This window comes from Nanorana parkeri, unplaced genomic scaffold (genome assembly GCF_000935625.1).
Source record: "Nanorana parkeri isolate BGI_ZX_2015 unplaced genomic scaffold, ASM93562v1 scaffold228, whole genome shotgun sequence".
Taxonomy (NCBI): Eukaryota; Metazoa; Chordata; class Amphibia; order Anura; family Dicroglossidae; genus Nanorana; species Nanorana parkeri.
Genome location: NW_017306496.1, coordinates 1,345,497 through 1,361,845, shown reverse-complemented (window position 1 = coordinate 1,361,845; position 16,349 = coordinate 1,345,497). Strand labels below are relative to the sequence as shown.

Genomic DNA, 16,349 nt, shown 5'->3' with positions numbered 1-16,349 from the left:
TTGGTTTTGTTTCATATAATAAAAAAAATGATATAAATAAACACAATGATCTGAAACTTCATGACAGTTTGAATGTTTATATCCTGAACTACACACATGCTCAGTCATTGGAACTTGGCATGGATCCAGATCCTAGGCATTTCCTTTTTTTCTCAGAAAACATGAACAATTCTAAAGTAAAGTAGAAAGTGCTGCATTCATAAATGCTGGTCAGCGTGGAAGCCGTGTGTGAGGGGTCTCCTTTCCAAGATTGTAGACGCTCCTGAACAGCTGCCTGTCCTCTCTGCCAGTACTGCTTGTTGTTGCCATGATATTGGCAGCTGCACTGTTTATTGCAGTTGTTTCTGTGTTTTGGAAACACTGCATATTCCACGAGGCAAAGGAGACGCGTGGGAAATCAGTTTCTCGGATGATGGATATTTTTAGGCACTATTCCTTTTCAACCATCACAATAATGCAATCTGAGCTTTAAACAGACTGGACATCACATCGGTTGAAATGAGGGCAGGGATGATACGTTTTAGGCCATCTATTGGTTTGGGGCTCATTATTGCTGCCACTGATCCACCGTCCACGCAGAGTATCAGAAGTTATGGACACCGGCACTCGAAAGTAGAAAAACGTCTTTTATTGACGCATCATGCAACAATACACTTATTGCAACGTTTCGGGGTCACACAGGATCCCCTTCATCTGCCTGATGGCCACCGTCCACGCAGAGTATCAGAAGTTAGGGACACCGGCACTCGAAAGTAGAAAAACGTCTTTTATTGACGCATCATGCAACAATACACTTATTGCAACGTTTCGGGGTCACACAGGATCCCCTTCATCTGCCTGATGAAGGGGATCCTGTGTGACCCGAAACGTTGCAATAAGTGTATTGTTGCATGATGCATCAATAAAAGACGTAAACGTTGCAATAAGTGTATTGTTGCATGATGCATCAATAAAAGACGTTTTTCTACTTTCGAGTGCCGGTGTCCATAACTTCTTATACTCTGCCTGGACGGTGGCCATCCGTCGACTACTGATGCACCCAACCCATTCATCAAGGATTTAGCGGTAAGGAGTGCAATGGGTACTCTGACTATTACCCATTATTGCTGCCACTCAGCCAATGCTGGGGGGCTCATCAACAATAGAAGTTATTTTACTCCCAGTTTCTCTTCAGTGTACCCCCGGGTTGTATTTTGTCTAATACATGGCAAAGTTAAGGTTGTCACACCACAAGCCATACGCCATTACACCACACCCAGTGTATTCATCATGCCCACTTTAGCCATGATCACATATGTTTAGCTGTATATGCCGCATTCTTCTTCACCATCCCTTTAAGTTGCCAATGGATTTCAAATGATGGCTGCTATGGTAAAGGAGCGGTGATACAGTCACACAGAAGCTCCATTGTCCAGTCTGATGAACTCGGTGGAGTTGATGCAAGTAACTCAATCCAAAACTCTTGTCATAGTAGCTATTTCAATGCTGCAAAATGAATATGCGTGTGCAGACCATACTGAGATGTCTGTTTAACTTTAGTACCATTTGTTCAATATGATGATCCATTTTGTAAATTGTTGGTGCTATATAAATCCTGTATAATAATAATAACAATACAATGCTGCTGTAGAGAAGTGGTGTTACATAATGAATCCACAACTGCACCTGCGCACTATGACCAGCAGGGCGCGCTCTGCATCTATTTACACCCAATCTTCATGCAAGCCGTGGATCACAGAACGCCACGCCCAAAAAAAGTCAGTCATGTCACTAAGCTCCGCCTCGTCAGCCTCTAGACATGTATTGCAGCGCCGCCCCTGGAATTGTCATTTGTTAGTCCCGCCTCGATCCGCTGACAGTCAGCTGGCGGTCGTGTACGTCACGAGGCTGAAGTGTGCCCCGCCCATGGTGTTCTCGCGAGAGTTGTCTGTCGGGGCGCCCGCGCGCTGCTGTCGGTCGCTGGCTGAGGAGAGGGGCTCGGCGACTCGGTGCAAGTGGAAACCCGAAGAGGTAAGAGACCCGGTTACCGGGGGGTGGCTCACATGTAACACATGCGCTATCTGTCACTCAATGTATGAGCAGCATTCCGCCGTAAATACCCTAGGGATTCAGAGGGCCCAAACCTGGGGTCCGCCCATCTTTCAGAGACAAGGGGGGAATAGCCAATAGGAGGTGGTAGATGCAAAAATGACGTGCGGATGAGCCAATAAGAACTTGCTGGGAGGCGGGTTTAAGAAAAGGCCTGGGACAGCTTGTAGGATTGTACAGACTTGCTGTCTATACTTACAGCCAAGACTGTCTGCTCCCACCCAGTACTGTCTGCGGTGTCCGTCTGCCCGGTGTGTCCGCTCCGCCCTACGTGGCCTTGTCTGACTCTTGTCAGTCTCTACTTAGTAGCAATGTGTGCTGCTTGTACAATGCTGTCCCATATACCTACACTTTGTCCCTTCCGTCTACAGCTGACTGGGCTCTCAGCCTGCTCCACCCTAGGTGGCCTTCTCTGCTTCCAGCAGCCCTTGCTTAGAGGCTTATCTTCCTCTACTTTCTGACTGTCCTAAGAAACCTTTGTCTACCACCATTTTATTCTATAGGGTCTTGGCATTCAGAAAATATATAATGTTGGGGGGTTTTACGTCATTTTCAGGCCTAAAATGTGGAATATAACATGGGTGCAAAAAATGAAAAAAGGGCCTCAGTCATGAAGGGGTTAAAGGTGAATAATCAGTATTACTACCCGTCTTATTTCCTCTTTAAGTGTCAGATGTTTCTTCCTCCTCTTAGTATTTTTCTGACTGATGTAACGTCACCTCTGACATTTGCTAGACTGTAGGATGTGCCGGATTAGATTTGTGAGGTCCTGAGGGAGCTTTACCCCTAGTCTGTTGTGTTTTTGTGTGTCGTGCAGAGTGTGACTGTAGGCCTATTAGCCAGGTATATCTGCTTTGGCAATCTAATGTCACAAAGTGCTGCCTGCTTCCATCCCTTTCTTGATGTGCTTTTGTGTCCTCTAATGGTGTCTTAGGTTTAGGGGCCTCTGTAATGAGTATTGTTTTCATTATTTGGGATCAAAGTAAATAACTTTGCATCCTACATGTGTTGGTGATCAAAGTGATATTTTGTTGCTGGAACAGATTATCATAACCTGTTGACTGTTTGTAAGAAATATATACCTATGGAATGAAAATTATATTTAGGAATGCTTTGAGTCGAATTTATCAAAACTGGAGCAGTTGCCCATGGCAACCAATCAGCTCTCATTTTAAAGCTTAAAGTACTATTAAAGTGACATTTAATGTCACATCCCCCCAATGCTGCTTTAGGGACTTACCTTAAATGATCCGATCATCTTCTTTCCAGTAGTTTTCAAGAGTCCCTCCAGTGCTGGTGCCAGTCTCTGATCCAACACGGACTACAGTTTCTGTCCTCGTGCATGCTGCTGCCTCCACGAAAGATCTCTACTGCGCATATTTTTACCTATTTGGTAACTTAAAAAAAAAAAAAATCAAATTTTTTTTGCATATATCTACTGCTTGCTACCAGTAGATATATGCAGAAAAATGAGTGTTTAATTCTACTTTAAAGTTACTTTTGTTTTTACATATGTAAAAACATTAAAGAAAAAAGTTACCAAATAGATAATTACCTCTGTCTCCGCCGTTCGCTCCCGTTTGAAGATTCTGGAGCAGCCGTGCAGGATGATGGGGCGAGCACGTGTGCAATAGAGATCTTTGGCCGGGAGAAGAGGAGAGACACAGTGTAAGTCAATGCATGCAGCCTGGGGACACAGAAGACACAGCAATCAGCGCTGGATCAGAGTCCAGCACCAGCACTTGTGGGACTCCTGCAAACTACTGGAAAGAAGATGATGATTGGATCTAGAGGCATCATTTAGGGCACTGCAATGGAACACACAACATTGTGGTATGGTGCGTTCCAGTGCAGGTAATTGAACTGTGAGTGGGAGGTGCATTTGGGGTGCGATTCAAATGAACGCACCTCCCACACCAGAACACGCAGTGAGTGCGATTGCATGGTACAGTGCATTAATCGCATGGGACTTTGCAGTTAACGCACTGTACTAGTGTGAAAGGGCCCTCAAAAAACACTGACAGACGCACACAATCTCACACACACACACACACATATATACTACAAAAATCCTTAACCTGGGGTTCAGTGTGGGCTGCTCTGCTGTGACGGAGCTCCATCCATATGTGCATTGCTTGTACAGCTCCCATGCGTGCCTGCAGAGGTGCCGGGAGCCAGAATGTGACATCACTCCAGTCCAGGTACCTCTACAGCAGTGGTTCTCAACCTTGATACAGCGGCGGATTGATATCTGCTGTACTCTCCAGTGCAGACCGGAACTATAACTTAATTGTCGGGCGCCGCGGCTCCTGATATTAATGCGCTGGCCCGAAAGTGAGGAAATAGTCCCCTCTCTCCCCGGGCCATACCACTTTATCGGAGAGCTCGGGGGAGGCCGGGAGAGAGGGGACAGTTTGACATTATGAGGTTCCACAGGCTGAACCACAAATTCCCCCTCTAGTTCGCTCTAATGCAGATGGGCCGGTCTATGCAGACATGACGTCGCGACCCACTGCAGGGGGTGTCGCGACCCACTTTTGGGTCGCGACCCACGAGTTGAGAACCACTGCTCTACAGGACATGCGAGGGAGCTGTAAGCGATGCACGTATGGATGGAGCTATCTCACGGGCAAAACTCCAGCCCACCCCACCTCAAGTCGTCACTCGGCGACAGGCAGCATATTTTGAATGGCTGCTCTGTTTGAGAACTGACAGTGCTGTGCTAGGGGGAGGCAGAGGAGCCTCTCGCCTAGAAAAGTGGAAGGCATGCGGCGACCTATTGAACACGGGGGTTGTGACTCATTAGTTGAGAACCAAGGATTTAAGGTAAGTCCTTAAAGCAGCATTGGGGGGGGTGTGGCAGTTTATCCTCCATAGGATTCGTGGTGCCGGTGACTTCCTTCCATTTTACTGAGTTTGGATAGCTCCATCCATTGCAATCACTACAAGTACCTCCTTGTATCATATCTGGTCCAGCATTGTTAAGGCCTTTTTCACACACAACGCAAGCAAAATTGTATATTACGTCTATGTGCATATATATGCGTGCACTATATGCAATCCCAGAATGCATCACTCGTAATGGAATTGTTAATGTGCTTGTACGCATGTACATGTGCGTAAATATGCAGAAATACGCTGACCGGACGCATCTCTGTTCCATTCTGTTTTTGCGCATATATACGCTACGCAAATATACGGCTCCATACGCGGCTGTGTGTATGGAGCCATTTATTTGCATAGGTTGCATATGGTACAATACGCACGTACGCGCGCATACATGCGGCAGTGTGAATGAGGCCCAAGACTGTGCAGCTCCATACAAGACTTTCTTCACGTGTTTACCTCCTGTCACACATGATTGTCACGTTTGAAGGACATTTCGGCATGGAGTGATTCCTGTGTTCTCAACTTAAGTCTCCAGGAATCTAATTTTTGAAATGTGCTGTGTATCTTTCCAAACAGAAATATGCATGTTGAGGTCAATGGAAAGGGGAGAAGGGAGGAAGTGAGTGGTGTTGGTAGACATTTATTTCTCTGAACAACTTTCCATAGTGATCCTCTGATTGGCAACACACCCAGGTTTACCAGCAACCATATAATAAGGGACATCCTGTTAGATTTAAAGTTCTAGCTCGTTTAGGTGTAGATTTGTGGAATGGACTTGGCCAAAATTCGATCAGTGCATGGCCAGCTTAAAGCGCACAATTTCCCTGGAAGGGGAACTCCCCCATTGAGTCTGCCCTGATTGGCTACAGTTACTGTTCGGCCAAAAATGTTTGGGCCATTTTTGGATATCTATCGGCATGTTCATTTTACTGGCAAACTCACTAAATTTTTTTTTAATGGCAAACAAGGGGTATATGTGCCAGTGTCACATCAATACGCACGTATCAAGGTTGGTAGAGGTACATCACCACTGCTGTCCTACATCCATTCGTCTAAGGCCTCATTCACACTGGGCGAACAAGTCCGTTCGGCGTGCACGCCCGTACACAGCGGATCCCAGGAGGGACAGGTGCTGCGTGTGATTGCGCACAGCAGCCTGTTCCTCCCTATAGGAGGACACGGCTGTACGCTGACACCCGCACGGTTATGCACTTCGGGTGTCCATATGACACCGTACAGCCACATCCTCCCATAGGGAAGAGCAGGCTGCTGCGCGTAATCGTACGGAGCACCTGTCCCTCCTGGGATCGGCTGTTTACGGGCATGCGCCCAGTGTAAATGAGGCCTCATTCAGAACATTTCGTAGAGCTTATAAATATCCTAAAACCGCACTCTGGGTTGTTGTTAAATTTACCCACGTAGTTGGGTCTCGCCTGCATTGCAAGGGCTAAATCCTTATTGGGCTAGGAGAGGAAAGGAAGAAGTACAAATCCTTATCTTAGGCTCCATTCACACGTAGCGGTTGGAAAATCAGCGTGGTTTTCTGCACGTTCGTCTGCGTGGCACGAAAACTTGCACATTTTAACATATGCATGGATTCTGCACGTTTGTGACTATTACCATAGCTGGAATACGCGGAAATTGCCCTGAATATCGCACTTGGATTTTTTGCGCATTTTCGTGCCAAGTGGACGTCGCGCAGGTGTGAAGAAGGTACATTAGAATGTATTAGGTTTTATGTTTTGTGCGTACGAATATGCATGGAAAACCGCTAATATGTGGAGCCTTATTCCTCAGCCAGCTCTCTTCCATAGCCCAACACTCCTGGGATATGGGCTAGCCTTTGCCATCCTAGCATGCAGGGTTTGTTCTGCATTGTATGCAATGATGTTTTTGACCTTTGACCAGCTGGGCAGCATAGTAAAGCCTCTTCGGGGGACCAGTAGCACAGAGAGGAGGAAGCCTGCGGGAGTGAGGAATAAGGTTTGATTTTCAATGTATTCCTTTCCTGCCTAGCCTAAAGAGCATTTAACCCATGCAGTTTGGGGGAGTGAGGGTCTAGTCTCTAGTGCATGTCAGAGATACAGAATCAGTTCCAATCAAATGTTGCTTTGGACCAGATACGATTCCCACATGCTTTTGGGAGTCTGAAAATTCAGCCTAATGTTAGAATGTACAAGCATCTGTAATGTGTGAAGCCAGATCACAGTTGGCAATTTGCACAAAAGACCTGACTGATTCAATAACTGGGTACTGTGTGGATAATGGATTCATATTGGTATAAAATGGTTAAAGGAGGATATCAATGTCATTTCACATTTTTGTGGTCTTGTAAAATTGAGAAAAACCCTCAGTATGATGATTTGTACAAAAGGCTGAAGTATATTCAAAGTCCATGAAGGATCACTGGGCTTGTTTATATACTGTACATAAATGCTACGTTGTTGCCAGGTCATTGTGCGATTTTTGGGTATTCTGTCAGAAGGTAGTACAGTGGTTGTAACATTCTGTTTGGCTTCCTGAGTACCCACACCACCATCATCCAGGTATAGATAAGAGTCCTGACCTCTTCTTCTAAAAGGCGTATTGCCTGGCTTTCAATCTGATCCAATTGCTTCAATGTTTTTGTAACACTGCCCAAGAAAACGTATGCCTATTCAGGTTCTGTCTTCACCTGGTGCATGCTTGTTCTGGGTAAAGGATTTCATAATATTCCCGCAAAGGCTGTTACTGTCAGTTCAAGCACACTTTCATTTGTTTATACAATGCTGATACTTTTATGCTACACTTTGCAGAAAGAAATGATTCACATCAGTCCCTGTCCCCTGGAGGAGCTCACAACCTAGAAGACTATTAGACTACTTTACCGGGCTGGACTAATCCCAGGAGCCAAGCAGCAAATACGCGTTTAAAATCACAGCTGGCACCTAACTTTTGAGGTTTTCTCTAGTTGTTGTCAATGGAGCTGGCTCCTAAAAAAACAAACAAAAAAAAAACCTTGCAGGCTGCTGGATTAGACAGACTTGTGCCTGAATTCCATATTAAGGATATCACTTTTTCAAGACCAAGTACAAGTACTTGCCGATACCAATTACTGATACTTTTTTTAATGGGGCATTTTTTCTAAAACAATACAGACTAATGATTTTAGGGCAGTTTCTTTATAATTGTAAAGAACTGTAACTCAAATCATGATTTTTCAGCAATGGAGAATGGCAACCAGCAATAAAGGACAACAGATCCCATCAATCCATGATTATACAGCAGTGGAGAATGGCAATCCACAATCAGGGATTACTGAGATTTGTATTCCCCTATAGACAGTTGCCATTCTATATTGCATTTGATTAGCACTGTGACATATACTAATAAGAGTAGAACAATAGGCTGCTGAAGTATAAACATTTACTTACCTGCTCTCAGGAGGGTAATGCAAGCTCCAGAAGGGCTGCAAGGGTCACTCAGAAGTGCGGCGGGGGATATCTGCGGGCGTTCACCAGGGCTGCATGTGGGGCTCTAACCAGGGCTGCGTTTGTGTCTATCCAGGGCTTCATGTGGGGCTCTCCAGGGCTGTACTGGCCTTTGCCGGGCTCTCCAGAGCTGCAATTGCGTCTCACCAGGGCTGTATGTGCGGCTCTACATGGCTGTACTGTTGGGTGCTGGGCTCTCCAGCGCTGTACAGGCAGGTTTGGGGCTGTCCAGTGCTGCGCCGGTTTCTGGAGGAAGGAGATGTGTGGCTGGATGGGCACTGCCAAGGACAGCTATGGCGAGATCTCCAGCAAGTGAGGAAACTCAGGCAGCCGAACTTGTTTAAAAACTTTTAGATTGTAAGCCCTCACGGACAGGGCCCTCCTTACCGTCTTGTCTTGAATTGTATTGTGATTGTAATGTCTTCCTTATATTGTAAAGCGATGTGGAAACTGTTGGCGCTATATAAATCCTGTATAATAATAATTTAAAGGGCCGGTATCAGCCTTTGGATTTGGGGGTATTTTTAAGAGCACCAATACTAGTATCGGTATCAGTGCGTCCCTGTTAATGTGTCCACTAATATGTCTATTAATGTGTCTGATTTGTAGGCAGAAACACACATAAACGTGATTAGACGTTATTAACATGCAGAATAGTGTCTTTGGTAGGATTTCAGATCGAGGATCCGCCAGTTATGCAAGTCTGAAGTGCTAACAACTTTCCACTGTAAATAAAACATTGTGAGATTGAGGTGTGGAGCCAGCATGCCACCCGTTTGTAAAGTGAAGTTTTTTGGATTATAAGGTTATTGTGTGTTGACAAATATACTTTTTTTTTTAAATAATTGGCATGTTCTGTACCGTTGAGTTAAGCAAATTAGAAATCTACACTGACAAACACAGTTCTTTTTCATTTTAAAGAGTTTTGTCTACTGTTTAAGAATTTCCAGCATGCTTTTATTTCCACTCGCATAAGGAGATTGTCCATTGTTTCTCCTGCTGAAAGTGAAATGCTAAATTTGTTTGGCTGTTCTTGAATTGCGTTTCGCTTAGATAAAGCTACTTTCAACAGCTTAAAGAAGAACTATGGGGTAAGTGTTTTTCCCCATAGTTCTCCTAAAGGTCATGGGAGGACACAAACTAGTGTCCTTCAGTGATCCAAAGCTCATCTCCCCACAGCTTGCGGTATACTGAGACGCCGCAGCCGGGACAGATCCCGACATTACTGTCGAGATCCACCCAGCTGCGTGATAGGCAGAGCCAGCTGTCAATCTAGAGGCAGAGCCAACTGTACCTGCACATCCCCCGTCCGTTTCGCCAGTCAGCGCTGGAGGATCGGACAGGGGAGGCTGGGAATTCCTGCAGGGAGCCGTGAGTGACAATCGCAGCTCTCTGCAGGGATAGATCGAGAAGTGAGCAAGCGACGGTATGTGTTCGCTCACTTCCCGATCTATTGAGCAGACGTGTGACAGTTTCATTGTCACACGTCGGCTCGAACTATGAGGCTGAGTGAAAATCACTCACTTCATAGTTCTCCTTTTAAAGGCCAAATCCATCCTAAACATTTTATTTAGCTTTGGGGAATGGATAGAACCCCTCAAGTTTTCTTTCTACAGCCGGTAGTTCATAGCAAGAAGAGGCATGGGGCAGCAGCAGAGCAACTGAGGGGGGAAACAGGCAGTGGGGGCATGGGGGAGCAATAGAGCTGCAGTGGGGGCATGGGGGTGCAATGGAGGAACAGGGAATACAGAGGCACAGCAGCTGACAAGGTGCCAGCTGCAGCGGTCAGTGTCTCCTACGGGATGGAGGAGAACGGTGGAGCAGAGCGGCGGCAGCAACTAATCAAAACTCAATCGATAATGAGAATCGTTGACAGCGATTCTCATTATCGATCATAATCAATTAAGTTGATTAGTTGTTGTAGGCCTATAGAAAATAGTGTTTCTGATGTTGTACTCCTCATTATAGTTGCGCGAATGTTATGAAAGCTATATTTTCAGGAAAACTACACTCAATACATTATTGGCGCACACAACTTCCAAAATTTATACAGTTTTATCTTTTAAAGTTAGTACAAGAGTTAATCTATACCAAGTATTTATACATTTTAAATTGGGCCGAAACAATGAAATCCGAGAAAGACAAAACTGTAAATCAGCAACCTGAGCAAAAAACCTTGAGGGTAGCTTCACACATGGATTGTAGTAATGGAGGAGATCAGTGAAATGTAGTGGCCTTCATTTTAAATGGCAACCCAACACACCTTCGTTTTGGTGCACAACAATGGGGAGATTTAACCGATTAGTTGTTTTTTTTATAAAGATGTTTTTTGTGTGTGTTGTTATTAAAGGTAGTTAATAAATCAGGCAAAAAAAAAAGGGGTTGCAAATAACATCTTTTGCAGGCTGCAAGCACACAGATTGCTGAAGCTAGCACTATGCTTGAGCCAGGATAGCCGCCAGAATGACCGCTGAAGATGCCAACGACTAGGACAGCTCGTGCGATGGGGGAGCAGAAGAAGGGACACTGGATGGAAAACTGAGAGACACTGTAGACCTTCCTGACCACATTCACAAAGGCATGCAGGAGCAGCCAAGTTTACATACTGTTTGGATGAGATCTGGAGCATGTTGGCTGCTAATCACATTAATTCAGTAAAAGACTTAAAGTGGCAGATACAGTACTAGTGTAAGGTCATGGCCGTTGAAGCGATTAGATTAGAAAATACAGCGGATGTAAGGGTTACTGATCCTGCAAGCAAATCTGTTCCGCTATAACACTTGCGTCCATGGCTGCAAAAGGGTTAAAGCTACAGATCTTTTGTGTCCTGCAAAAAGGATAGATTGCAGTAGATACAATACTCTCCGAAAGTACAAACTTTGGTCTAGGCCAGGGGTAGACAAACTCTGGCCCTCCAGCTGTGGTGAAACCTCAAATATCATCATGCATTTGCCTCTGGGAGTAATGCCTGTGGTCGTCAGTCTTGTAATGCCTAATGGGCTTTCCAGTTGCACCGCAGAGGGGGGGCTGGAGTTTGCCTACCCCTGGTCTAGACATTTGCCATTTTGTTATCCTTGGACACGAGGGACTTAAATCTGAACTCTATGCAGATGTACCAAACACCATCTGATCTGGTTATGAACTCATTAAATAATCAATACATTTTTGTTTTGCATATAACTATAATCCGTACACTAATTTGTCTTACCCAGTAAGACTCGCACTGGGTGAGGGAGTGTCATCACTCTGAGCCGGTTGCATGGCAGATTAAGGATGATGACTAAGCTATATCACCTCAAAAATGCATATTAAGCTAATAGACCATTACTTCACCCCACATTCAAATACATCACATGATGATCCTCCGATTTATTTCCCCTCAGTTTTTACCTGTTGTTGATTCTGCTCGCTTTCTAAAGAATAGGTAATTTCCTGTGGAGGGTCGACAGCGCTGTAAAGACTTCTACTGAATTTGCAGCCACATTGTCAGCTTCTATGCTCTACGATTTCCTCCATATACACTATATTGTCAAAAGTATTGGGACGCCTGCCTTTACACGCACATGAACTTTAATAGCATCTCAGTCATAGTCCGTAGGGTTCAGTATTGAGTTGGCCCACCCTTTGCAGCTGTAATAGCTTAAACTCTTCTGGGAAGGCATCCACAAGGTTTAGGAGTGTGTCTATGGCAGGGATGTCCAAACTCCGGCCCTCCAGCTGTGGTGCAACTACAAATCCCATGAAGCATCTCTCTCCGAGAGTCGTGGCTGTGAGGATCTTGCAAAGCCTCATGGGATTTGTAGTTCCACCACAGCTGGAGGGCCACAGTTTGGACATCCCTGGTCTATGGGAATGTTTGACCATTCTTCCAGAAGCGCATTTGTGAGGTCAGGTACTGGTGTTGGACGAGTAGGCATTGCCCGCAGTCTCCGCTCTAAGAACACCTTTGGGATGAATATCGGGTTGAGGTCAGGACTCTGTGCAGGCCAGTCAAGTTCCTCCACCCCAAACTTGTTCATCCACCCCAAACTAGTTCATCCATTTTATGGACCTTGCTTGGTGCACCGTCATGTTGGAACAGGAAGGGGCCACCCCCAAACTGTTCCTACAAAGTTGGTATGCTGATGCCTTAAGAGTTCCCTTCACTGGAACTAAGGGGCCAAGCCCATCCTCTGAAAAACAACCCCACACCATTATCCCCCCTCCCCCAAACTTTACACTTGGTACAATGCAGTCAGGCAACCGCCAAACCCAGGCACGTCCATCGGATTGCCAGACAGAGAAGCGTGATTGGTAATTTCAGAGAACACGTCTCCACTTCTCTAGAGTCCAGTGGCGGCGTGCTTTACACCACTGCATCAGATGCATTGCACTTGGTGATGTAAGGCTTGGGTGCAGCTGCTCGGCCATGGAAACCCATTCTGTGAAGCTCTCTACGCACTGTTGTTGTGCCAATCTGAAGGCCACACAAAGTTTGGAGGTCTGTACCTATTGACTAGTGCAAACAGTTGGTGACTTCTGTGCACTTCAGCATGCGCAAGGACATTTCACGGATGGACTTATTGGACCGGTGGCAACCTATCACGGTACCAGGCTTGAATTCATGGAGATCACTAGAGTGGCACAATAAAATGACAAATGTTTTGCTAGGCAAGAAATTTCAGGTATATATTTTGGCTGTGTATTCCGCAGTTTGCCTGTATTACAACTTCAAAACAGTGGAGATTAGTTACATAGAGCAAGGAGTAAACCATAAGTGGAAAGTGCAGGGCATATACCAGCCAATCAGAATCTTGCATTGCTCTCTCCAATTAAATGAGTTCTGCTATGTTGCTCTGCGTGACTTGATGTCGCTCTGGGTACTCAGTTCAAAGGCTGCAGCCAGCTATCACTTATAATAATGCAAAGGAATGGTTAAATTGTTTGTCTAGGCAAAGAAACATAGGGCAAAGTACATGTATTTGAGAGATGTATTTAATGTCTTATTCTTTTAAAAGCACTGCAAGTATAGAAAAATAGCTGTTGATCTACCAGAAATTGTTCTCCAAACTTCCTGTTTGGGCTGACAACAAAGGGCCCTTTCTGAAATCCCAACCAGTTTTGTCTGTTCTGCCTGCTAATTGCAGAACTCCACATATCCCCCACCCCTCTTTGTCCCACTCCACATCAGTTTCTTATTCAGCAAGAAAAAACAAACAAACAACTGAATCTTAAACACCCAGAGAGTCTGCCCACACACTTGATGTATGGAATAGGGTCTTGAGCAGTGTAGTTCTGGAGGTGTGCCTACAATTGGAACTGACTTCCCAGTAGCCCCTGCAAGACTTTTAGAAGCCTGCTAAAGACAGATTAAAAAAGTGGTTTCTCACTACAGGAACATATTTTAAAATGATGCTGGAACATGATCTAAATGGGTAAAGGGAAGTTTGGTGGCTACATTTGGGTAATTCCTGGACATGCACTTTAATTGACGAATGTGGCCACTCATATGCAGGGCATTTTTAGAAATGTTTGTTTGTTTTCCACATGGTGTACTACATTCATTGCATATTGAACACACGTCACCTTGACGGTAACACTGATCTAGTTTATATCTGGGATTCAGAGAGGAAAGAAAGCCATTGAAGATAGAATTACAGCATGCATGATGGGAGCTTATTGGAATATCATCAGCTGTGATCACCTGAGCGTTTTGTTGCACAAAGTAGGAGCAAAAAGTGCTGTAATCTGCCTAAAAGTAGCTCAAGTACTTTTTTCAGAGATGGCCCTTTTTCTGCTAGTGACAAAACGCTCAGGTGTGAACAGGGGCCATAGAAATACTTGGCATTCCTTGTCTTACTAATGTACTCCTGTGTCCTAAAGTCTGCATCTAGCGGACTACTGCCTGCTATGTACTGACTGTGCAGAGCTGTGTGGCAGCCGCAAAGCATCCCAACAATATTGTCTGTCTGGAATCAACCAGCTGCCTGATTGACAGCTGACTATACTTCTCTAGAGCTAAAGCCAGTTGTGGCTGCCCCCTATCCGTCTGCCCCTCCCATGAGTGCTGGAGGAACAGAGAGGGGAGGGCAGAATCTCTGTGGGACTGTCACCGCTCTCTGCAGGGTGAAGCTATAAGCTGAGTGATCAGTGGTATGTGATCACTAGGCTCTCGAGCTATAGAGCCGGCGTGTGACAGCTGCAGTGTCGCACATTGGCTCAAACGATTGGGAAGAGTACATTTATCTATCCCAATACTTCTCCTTTAAAGTGTATTTCAACTTTTGCAGCCAATTTGAGGTAACACATACTTTAAATTTGTTACATGCTCCCACTTACATACGAGAATCAATCCAAAAATAATGCCTCCATGTCTGTAATTTTGAGATCTAGTGACGCTATAGTGGACATTAGCAATGTTGGGTGAAGGAGAAACTGAAATTCCACTACAGCCTCCCCATAAATCTTCTTTAGCCGATTTACGGGTACACAACCCTCTTTCACAAGAAATTCAATTACAGCTCGTAGTTTTAGCCACAGATCCATGGTTCTAATAACTCCGTCTGAAACAGAAAAGCATACATGAGTGAAGTAAGGAAGGACCCCTCTATAACATGGAACATGGACATTCACAGTCACTCTCTAAGGCTCCATTCACATAAAGTGTTTGCGTTTTCCGTGGTTTTGCAGTCTTTCATACGCACGTATTCCGCTCATTTGCAGCTATTATATAGCCGCGAATGCGCTGAATCTGTCAAAATAAATCACGCTTGGGTTATTATGCGTGCCGCGCGGTTTCGTACCGCATGGCTGCTGCAAATGTCTGAATAATACACATTTAAAGTGCATTGTTTTTACTGTTTTAGAGCGGCTCCCCGTGTATTTGGCTGGCCGAATACATGTGGACAACCGTCCTAGTGTGAATGGAGCCTAATACATCTCAAATTATTGACATGGAGTCATTACTTTTTGATTGACCCTCGTAGCATAACTTAAAAACTATTTAAATTGTATTTCCACTTTTGCAGTCAAATTTGAGAGAACCCTTCTATTTGTCTTTTGTGTTCTGATTTTCACAGCTGAAAACTATTTTTTCAATAGTATTTAGGTTTTAGATTTTGTCTGTGTAGCAGGCGTTTGCGAGCTTCCCTCTCTTTCCAAGTGACAGGAAACTCTTGCTGTCCCTATCGAAAGACCGGGGACAGACTGAGCTTCCCCTCATTAACATACAATGCTTCTAGACGTTTAACCCTTTGTTAGGGCAGACTTCACAGAGAACAGCGTGTATTTCAGAATTGAGTATGTTTTTGTGCAAGCAGCAAATTATTATTTAAATTTTTTTTCCAAGTTGTGGAATATGAGTGAGAAACTTGTGACAAATATAAAACAGGTCTTATCCCAAGTTGGCTGCAAAAGTGAAAATAAACTGTAAAAATTGCAGCTTACATTTTTTCAATGATGCATGCAAACTCCAGGACTGAAAAAAGTATTTTTATTTTTTTTTAGGTATGCTGAATGGGTACACACAACAAACATATAGAGGGGGTTTCTGCAAACGTTGCTACAAAAGTGGAAATACCCGATGCTTAACCTGGGAAAAGTAAATGTCTAGCTTGTAGAAATGAGAGGGGACCAGGCAGCTGCTATCCGAAAGCTGTCAAAATAGGAAAACATGTTTTACATTTTGCTGTGTGGTTTGTTTGTGTTTTTTATACTTTTTGTTGTTATACTTTTTGTTGTTATTTGCAAAACCTAGAATTCCGATTTCATTGATGTAAATGTAGCTTGACTTCGCAGCATTCCTCTTGAAATCTAGTAATTGATATTTTCAGTTTCTTCCACCTAAGAGACTGCACTCCATTCAGATTTAGTTTCAGCTTGCTTTACCATTCTTCTTCAGGATTCCGCTGAGATAAGCCTGTG

General features: G+C 44.5%; 1 protein-coding gene across 1 annotated transcript in view; it reads left to right on the top strand.

Annotated features, from left to right (window-relative positions):
- The first annotated feature begins 1,912 nt into the window (after nt 1-1,912).
- The window catches only part of ATF7 (activating transcription factor 7), a 108,664-nt gene continuing 94,227 nt past the window's right edge, over nt 1,913-16,349 (top strand). The window contains exon 1 of the mRNA XM_018556216.1: nt 1,913-2,010. The gene's annotated coding sequence lies outside the window, so the exon portion shown is untranslated. The remainder of the gene's footprint in view (nt 2,011-16,349) is intronic.